The sequence below is a fragment of the Pseudophryne corroboree genome, chromosome 9 (genome assembly GCF_028390025.1).
Source record: "Pseudophryne corroboree isolate aPseCor3 chromosome 9, aPseCor3.hap2, whole genome shotgun sequence".
NCBI lineage: Eukaryota > Metazoa > Chordata > Amphibia > Anura > Myobatrachidae > Pseudophryne > Pseudophryne corroboree.
Genome location: NC_086452.1, coordinates 195,864,805 through 195,874,637, shown reverse-complemented (window position 1 = coordinate 195,874,637; position 9,833 = coordinate 195,864,805).

The window sequence follows — 9,833 nt, the reverse complement described above, 5'->3', positions numbered from 1 at the left end:
ATTTTAAGGAGAAACATCATTCAAACCCGGAGGATTTAACTTTCAAGGCCACTGAACTTGTAAAACCAGGAGAAAGAGGAGGTGACATATTAAACAGACTTTCCAGACGAGAAATGTTCTGGATTTTTGAACTTCAAACTATGTCACCCCTCAGATTTAATGAGACATTTGAAATCGCACCTTTTTTATAAAAATGTCCCCGTCCTTTTGCCCTCTACCCTTGTTTCTGCACCGCGCATCACCCTACGTTAGTGTATACTGATTAATATCTTCTCACACTATGCATGTTACACTAAGCCACTTCCATATCACGTACTTTATGCAATCTGCATAAATAAGATTTTCTTAAAAATGCTGTTTTTTCCCCCCTAAAATTTACAGGAAAAGAAAAATATTTTTGGATCAATACGACGGAGCATCACTTTTTACAAGATCTGTTATTTATTAGCACTTTATTTTCACCAACCATCAAGTTATTTTGCATTGTATACATGTAAGAGCCAGAAACTGTTCCTTAGAAATATTGTTGTAGATAATATCCTTTTACTTTGTACATCTATATTAGAAATGCTGAAGGTCGTTTAATCACTTAACAATATCAATATCCATGAGACATGCCATATAAAAACTAGTGTTATAATTTATTCTTATAATGAGCACTAATTATTTTTATCATTATAAACTGTTTTAATAGTTCTGTTGTGTCCCAACACTAGTCAAGCTTATACCACACCTAATTGAGGCTTATGCGGTTCAGCTAGTGGTCACGTGTGCGTTCCACCAGCCCGATGACGCATCACGTGACCGCCGAATTTACATCACTGCACTGCATACCATCGCTCCCGATGGCTTAGCGCTACACAATGCGCTTCAAGTTTGAGCCTGTCTGGGGTCAGCGTGCCTAGCTGCTGAGGCGGCTGATCCCAGCGGGCACTTAGTATTATAAATATACATTCTTTATAAGGCCTTCCCGTTCACCGGAAGTTATGTCTTAGACTTCCTCCTCTGCACCCGGAAGTACTAATGCGTTCCAGCGTGCGTTCCACGCTGAGTTTATGGATATTTCTTTCTTAAATCACTTTTACCCATTATTAAAACAGTTTTCAACTGATGTTTGAATTGATTTAAACCCTATTAGGAGTATCCCTTTTTATATAAAATGCATTTTAATAATTACTCTGGTATCGAATCACTACCGTTGACAGGAAGTGAGGTCATCACTAGCTTGGCCATGTACTAGACCCTCACACTGCTTACAGGTATAAATAAGGCTACTCTTCTTCACTGACCCTATCCCCATGATGAAGTCATACTGCTGACGAAACGCGTTGGGACTGCTGCACCTGAGACCTCTGTATGGACAGATAAGCTCTTTAACTTAACACTCCTGTACATTTGCATTTTTACCAATATTAGATTTCTATGGAAAACAGGATGTATCCGATTGCACATACGGACTGATAAGCTCGACCTCTTGTTTTATTCTGTACGCTTGCATTTTTACCATTGTTTTTATGTTGTATATGTTGTATTAAAATGTGTGAAAAACCTTTAGATTAATCCCTGCTGGTGGATTTTTACCATTGAGGATTTGCTTATCCTTACTAGGTTTTTTAGATACAACCGCAATTTATGGTGAAATATGTTTTCAAACTGTATGCGTTATGTTATTTCTGTTCTATTTCTTTTCACATATGTGCATTGGTCATGTGACCGAAGACAGTGTGTATATCAGATAAGTGATGTCCATACATTATCACTTGGTTCACTCTATATTAATTTTTTAAAACACGAAATAGGCACCCTTTTTTCCACTAGTTTCATCTTTTATTACATATGTGCCATCCAAGCACATATCACATTGCTTAAGGTTGCTGCCATCCATCAATTGGATTAGTGTTACCTTTAACTTTTGTATGTTTTCACTTAATTTTTAAATGACAATTTCATGTGCACTCATATTGGTCACCTAACATTACTTGTGCGCCCCTGCATCTATTTGTTTTATATATATATATATATATATATATACACACTGTATAGTTTCACGTTTGTTTTTTCATATACAGTACCGTAGATATATTTCTCCTCCCATTTGCTCATCAATATATTGTCATACGATAGGGCAAATTTCGTCCCCCATCGCTGTGCCTAGTTTATGGAGAAAGAAAGAAAGAGCCTTCAAATTTAAAAAAAAATGTTCTAGAATAAATTTAATGCAATCTATAATGAATGTAACTTCTTCCAGAGAATTTTCAGGGTACTTCATCAAAACATTCTCTACAGGACTAATCCCTTTTCATGGGGGATAGATTAATATAACGCCTGTATGTCAACAGTAACCCAGGATTCCTCATCAGTCCATATGTGATTTTCGAGAAATCTCAAAATACTTGTGGAATATTTAAAATAAAATTTGATTTTTTTGACATAAGGTTGTAATTTTATATCCACATAATGAGATGTTAGTAGTAAGTGAGTCTACTCCCCCAATTATAGGACATCCAGGTGGATGATCTTTATTTTTATGGACCTTCGGTAACTGATAGAACACTGGGATACTAGGTCACCTAGTATTTAGATAGTCTAACTCTTCTTTACAGATTAAATTGTCATTTTTAGCTTTAAATAGTAATTTCTGTAGAGATTCCTGAAACTTATCAATAGGATTATACTCTAATTTCTCATATGTACCTGGGTCATTCAGAATTCTATAAGCTTCTTCTGTATATGTCAGTCTATCCTGTAGGACGACGAACCCCTCTTAACTGCAGATTTAATGATCAAATTTTGATCCTTTTTAATCTCTTTAATGGCCTTTATCTCCTGCGGATTGAGGTTATGATTGTATTTATCGTACACCTTCATGCTTCTAAAATCATCCCTGACTGACTCATAAAATAGATTCAAATGGCTCCCCCGCGATTCAACAGGGTAGAATTTATAGGGAAGTGAAACAACTGGTTTATCTTTAGGTACATAAGATAATTTGGGTACCGGGTTCTTCAGGAAATGGCGCTGAATGGTAAATTTTCTTATATACTTTTTTAAATCAATAAATAAATTAAATTTATTCACATTTTCTTATGGTGCAAATTTGAGGCCTTTATTTAAAACCGAGGTCTCGGCTGTAGAAAGTTCCTTCTTTGAATTGGATTAGTGCTGTAGAGAATGTTTTGATGAAGGACCCTGAAAATTCTCTGGAAGAAGTTACATTCATTAAAGATTGCATTAAATTTATTCTAGAACATTTTTTTTTTTAATCTGAAGGCTCTTTCTTTCTCCAAAAACAAGGCACAGCGACGGGTATGAAATTTGCCCTATCGTATGCCAATATATTGATGAGCGAATGGGAGGAGAAATATATCTATGGTATTGTATATGAAAAAACAAACGTAAAACTCTACCGTATATATATATATATATATGTATGTATATATATATATATATATATATATATACACATATACACTGCTCAAAAAAATAAAGGAACACTAAAATAACACATCCTAGATCTGAATGAATGAAATATTCTTATTAAATACTTTGTTCTTTACATAGTTGAATGTGCTGACAACAAAATCACACAAAAATTATCAATGGAAATCAAATTTATTAACCCATGGAGGTCTGGATTTGGAGTCACACTCAAAATTAAAGTGGAAAAACACACTACAGGATGATCCAACTTTGATGTAATGTCCTTAAAACAAGTCAAAATGAGGCTCCGTAGTGTGTGTGGCCTCCACGTGCCTGTATGACCTTCCTACCACCAACACAAGTGGCTCAGGTAGTGCAGCTCATCCAGGATGGCACATCAATGCGAGCTGTGGCAAGAAGGTTTGCTGTGTCTGTCAGCGTAGTGTCCAGAGCATGGAGGTGCTACCAGGATACAGGCCAGTACATCAGGAGATGTGGAGGAGGCCGTAGGAGGGCAACAACCCAGCAGCAGGACCGCTGCCTCCGCCTTTGTGCAAGGAGGAACAGGAGGAGCACTGCCAGAGCCCTGCAAAGTGACCTCCAGCAAGCCACAAATGTGCATGTGTCTACTCAAATGATCAGAAACAGACTCCATGAGGGTGGTATGAGGGCCTGGCGGCTACAGGTAGGGTTTGTGCTTACAGCCCAACACCGTGCAGGACGTTTGGCATTTGCCAGAGAACACCAAGATTGGCAAATTCGCCACTGGCGCCCTGTGCTCTTCACAGATGAAAGCAGGTTCTCACTGAGCACATGTGACAGAGTCTGGAGATGCCAAGGAGAATGTTCTGCTGCCTGCAACATCCTCCAGCATGACCGGTTTGGCAGTGGGTCAGTAATGGTGTGGGGTGGCATTTCTTTGGGGGCCGCACAGCCCTCCATGTGCTCGCCAGAGGTAGCCTGACTGCCATTAGGTACCGAGATGAGATCCTCAGCCCCCTTGTGAGACCATATGCTGGTGCGGTTGGCCCTGGGTTCCTCCTAATGCAAGACAATGCTAGACCTCATGTGGCTGGAGTGTGTCAGCAGCTCTTGCAAGATGAAGGCATTGATGCTATGGACTGGCCCGCCCGTTCCCCAGACCTGAATCCAATTGAGCACATCTGGGACATCATGTCTCGCTCCATCCACCAACACCACGTTGCACCACAGACTGTCCAGGAGTTGGCGGATGTTTTAGTCCAGGTCTGGGAGGAGATCCCTCAGGAGACCATCCGCCACCTCATCAGGAGCATGCCCAGGCTTTGTAGGGAGGTCATACAGGCACGTGGAGGCCACACACACTACTGAGCCTCATTTTGACTTGTTTTAAGGATATTACATCAAAGTTGGATCAGCCTGTAGTGTGTTTTTCCACTTTAATTTTGAGTGTGACTCCAAATCCAGACCTCCATGGGTTAATAAATTTGATTTCCATTGATAATTTGTGTTTGATTTTGTTGTCAGCACATTCAGCTATGTAAAGAACAAAGTATTTAATAAGAATATTTCATTAATTCAGATCTAGGATGTGTTATTTTAGTGTTTCTTTTATTTTTTTGAGCAGTATATATATATATATATATATATATATATATATATATATATATTACCTCTTGTTCATTTGGCAAGGTGATGATCTCAGTATTGGGGAATTTATTAATCACTTGAATGATAATGATTTTAATTTAAAATTCACTCATAAATGTAGTATAAAGAAGACTGAATACTTGGACTTAGAATTGGAGGGTATACCTTCTAAGTTACTGTCTACAAGAACATTCTTCAAGGAAGTGGACGCGAATAGCTTCATACCTAGAAATAGTTGTCACCATCCGGCTTGGAAAGACGGAGTGCCTTATTCACAGTTTCTAAGAATAAGAAGAAACTGTAGCGAAATAGCGGATTATTGGTTGCAAACTGAGGTTTTGAAAGATAGGTCTGTTGAACGAGGTTACTGCTCTGATTTTAATAAAGACTCTAGAAGAAAGGCATCTTTTAGAAATAGGGAAGAACTCCTTGTTGATAGACCCAAGAGAGAGGATGTGTCAAAATATCAAAGTAGGGCATTTATTACCCAATATTGTTGAGATGTGGGCTCGATTAGGAGAATTCTGGAAAAACACTGGGACCTCCTTCTTAGAGACCCGGTGTTGGGTCCTAGGCTTCCTAAAAAAACAAATATGGTATATAGAGGGCCAATATTCTTAAACGCATTCTAGCCCCCAGTCAATTGAAACCAGTCAAGATGTCCAATATTCCCGATAGAGTATGGTTGCGGAATTGGGAGGGATGTTATCCTTGTAACCACTGCATTTGCTGCAAACATATGTCCAAAACTCAATTTCAACATAAGATGGATGATGGTTAGATTTATCAGCTAAAGGATAGAGTAAAATGCACTACCAAATACTTGATATATAAGATAGACTGCAGTTGCGGGTTGTCTTATATTGGAAAAACAAAAAGACAACTGAAATTACGTATCCAAGAGCTTTTACACAGTATTAAAAATAAGGTAATTTCACATAATTTACTCAGGCACTTTAAGTAGAGTTGATTAAACCGCATAATAGAGGTTGGGATAGAGATTTGGCGTTGTCACGTCGTGAAACATTCTGGATTTATAACCTCAACACTTTATCTCCTAGGGGACTTAATGAGGTTTTGGATATTATCTCCTTTTTGTGATTAATTGGTTCCTTATCCTTTGTATACAGATTCCGCGAACAATAATATTCTTAGATATCTGTGGATCTATAAGGTTTAAAAGGCCATTTTAGTATGGACGTATTGATATCCTTGTGTTTTGCATGTAATAGTGGCAATGGAAAAGGTACTGCCTATATATTTTTATATATCTTCAATTTTATTTAATATTTAATTTAATTTTTATTTATTTAAAAAAATAATAATTTTTTCCATTTTCATTTATATTTATATTTATTTATATTTGTCCAATTCACCTTTATCTAATTATATATATTATTGCGCTTTTCATTCACTTAGTTGTATTATTTGGGTAATGTATAAGAATAGAATCCTTTAGTTCCAGCATTTATAATTGGACCGGAAGTGACGTATCCGTGGGAAACGAGGGTCACATTAATTTTGTCCTATATTAATAATGTGAGACTTGGGCGCCTTGAGGTCTTTTTTTTATAATAAAATATAAATAGTGAACTTTTAAACAGATTTTGCGTTCCACCACGAATGTTGGTGGAGCGCAGAGAGGGAGTGGGGTGCTTCCATCATCTCATGCATTCCGCCGCGGCCAGCGGGTGGAACGCAGAGGAGGTGAGGTCACTTCCGCAAGCATATGTCCCATGCATTCCACCGCGGTTAGCGGGTGGAGGGAGTAAGGTCAATTCCGCGTGCGTTCCACTGTCAAAGTGGTGAGAGCGCTGTGAGGAAGTGATGTCATGTGCGTTCCACCGCTATGATGCGTGGAACGCAAGGCGGAAGTAATGACACTTCCGACGCCATGGGGAATTTATAATAGTTGTTTATCCCTTGCACTCAACTTTAAACATCACCATTAAAACCACACTACTATAGTGAATTGAGGTGCTTGTGTTTTGTAGTTTGGGTAAGATAAAATAGGTTTAAATAATGTAATTTATCACCCATCAATTCGGATTGGTGGGCCTATTAAGGAAATGATGTAAGACCTAGGAGAGGTACAAATAGCCCCACAGGTTGCACACACAAAGTCATTCACACTTTGGGAGCCAAACACATCACTACACAGGAATTTGTAAGTACATGGAGGAGTTGGTCATTTCTTCTCCCCTTTTTTTGTATCACTAACATTTAGATTATAATATATATTTATTTATTCATTCATTCACAGAAACACTTAAATTAGTGATTGTTAGAAGCTCACCTAAAGTGGGTATGTATTGGTAATTTTATTTTTAGTTTAATTTTTTTATTTTTGTTTCATTTTTGGATGAGACACTGATATACACTATTGTGATACCACTTTATCCCTGGTCTAGAGTACTCTATTTTGGGATATTTAATTGCGAATGGACCCGTTCACAGTACTAATGGGACCATTTCACTTTTAAGTAAGTTAAGAAAGTTTGAATATAGAATTTTTTTGGGAGTGACCTATTCCATCTAAACTAATAAATTAAAATTAATAAATGTAAGCACTTCATAATGTATTACAAACCAACTTTATCAGCTGATCACTTCATCATATAAACTGATTGTGGCCATTATAATAATCCTTTATGTTTTATGTTAAATTCATCATGGATCTAAGGCTATGATGTTGACACCCTAAATTAAAATATATTGTGCTATGTATTATCCATATGATATATTGTCCATATGATGTATTGTCCATATGATTTTAGTATATTATGCTATGTATTATCCATGTGATGATTCATGTGATGTTATGCGTATGACATCCAGCATTAAATTATATTATGCCATGTATTTTCTAATTAACGTTTCATATATTTATACTGTACTTATGTCCATATGGACATGGATTGATTTATTTATTCCGACTTGTATGTATTTATATTTATGTTTATCTTTTTGTGTATGTATTGATATGCCCATGTTTATGTCCTCTTTTTTTCATTGTATGTTCTTACCAGCTGTACAGATCACCCCTCTGAAGAAGTCCTTTTAGGACGAAACACGTCAGGGTTGTGTAGAGCAATAACCCACTTTTACTATCTTTTGACATAAAATTATGTTAAAAAATCTATGTATGTGAGAAAGGGTTTGCTGATCTATCTGTGTTGAGCTAAGCACACTTTTTAATAAAATATTTTTGGAGACAAATTGACTTTCTGTACCAGATGCTGGTTTAATAGAAAGTAATTAAGCGCCCTCTGATTCGTTTGGTCGTTGTATGTGGTTTGAATCCTTACTAACAGGAGGATTGTATTGGAGGTACTGCTAATCAAATAGCGCAAGATAAGGGCAAATTTGTGACTATATATATATATGTATATATATATATAAATCCAAAGGTGCATAGTAGATAAAGTCAACCTTTCTGTCAAACTTGACAGTTGTTAACGCCCCCTTGCCCTAGGACCCGCCCCCTTTTAATATTAAATGATAGTGTTTTATATCGCTTAATATAAAATTAATATAAATTTATAGTGTTCGATATTAAAACGTATTAAAAATTGTCGCGTAACACCAGTCGCAGAGTGTCAAGCAGCACCAGTCGCAGAATGTCACATATGACACACACTTTAAAATACATCTTTTTTTTTTTTTTTTTTTTTTTTGTAACACAAAATGTTCTTACATTCCAGCAGCTGAAACTTCATGAGTCACACATGTTACAGTTTTAAAAAGGATAATCACTAATGACCGTGTCACAAAGGTCATTTTAAATGCTCAGAAACCCCTCAGAAGCCACGATGTACAATTTAACCATGAACATTCTTAGAAGCAAGGGTTCATCACACATGGCACTAATTTAAAAGGTCATTTTAAAATGTCACAAAGGTCATTTTAAATGCTCAGAAACCCTCAGAAGCCACGATGTACAATTTAACCATGAACATTCTTAGAAGCAAGGGTTCATCACACATGGTACTAATTTAAAAGGTCATTTTAAATGTCACAGAAACCCCTCAGAAGCACGATGTGCAAATTTGACCATGACCATTGCTTATAATTTGACCATGACCATTTTCGATTGTTATCTCTGTAGAGGAACATTAGCACCACCTACAGGTTTATGTGTTGACTCAAATCGGATTTTTCCATCTTTTGGATTAATTACATACCATAATGAGATATCATGGTGATGGGTCCTAATCAAATCAGTAAGCCCGTGTATATTTATGGAATCATAAAATAATTTTGTATTCATGTACAAAGACAATATTTTTTGTAATTTTAGCTACAAATCAGTAAGCCAGTGTATATTTATGGAATCATAAAATAATTTTGTATTCATGTACATTAGTTCATAAGAACTTCTGTATAATGCTTTTTATAAATTCATTTTATTATTAAATAATTTATGCGCTTTTTATGAGCCTCATATTCTACAGTATAAGATATACCCATTTGGAATGACTTCCATTCAATCTATACAAGTAGTTTAGACCACTCAGGATTTTTATTTTTTATTTATTTATTTATTTTTTTTCTTCTGTATATATAATATAAATGTATTTGGTATGCGTTTGATGCACTGTGTATGACATTTAAGAAACAGCTAAAAGATTATATCTTTATTGTAACTGAAAATAATTATCACATTTACTAATGTATAAACCAAAGATTATATGTTTAAAAGTCCCGCCCCAAGCATCTTGGAAATGTGGGACGGCGTACCACAGGTTGGTGGGGGCCATATGGCTCACAGCCAGTGTTATAAG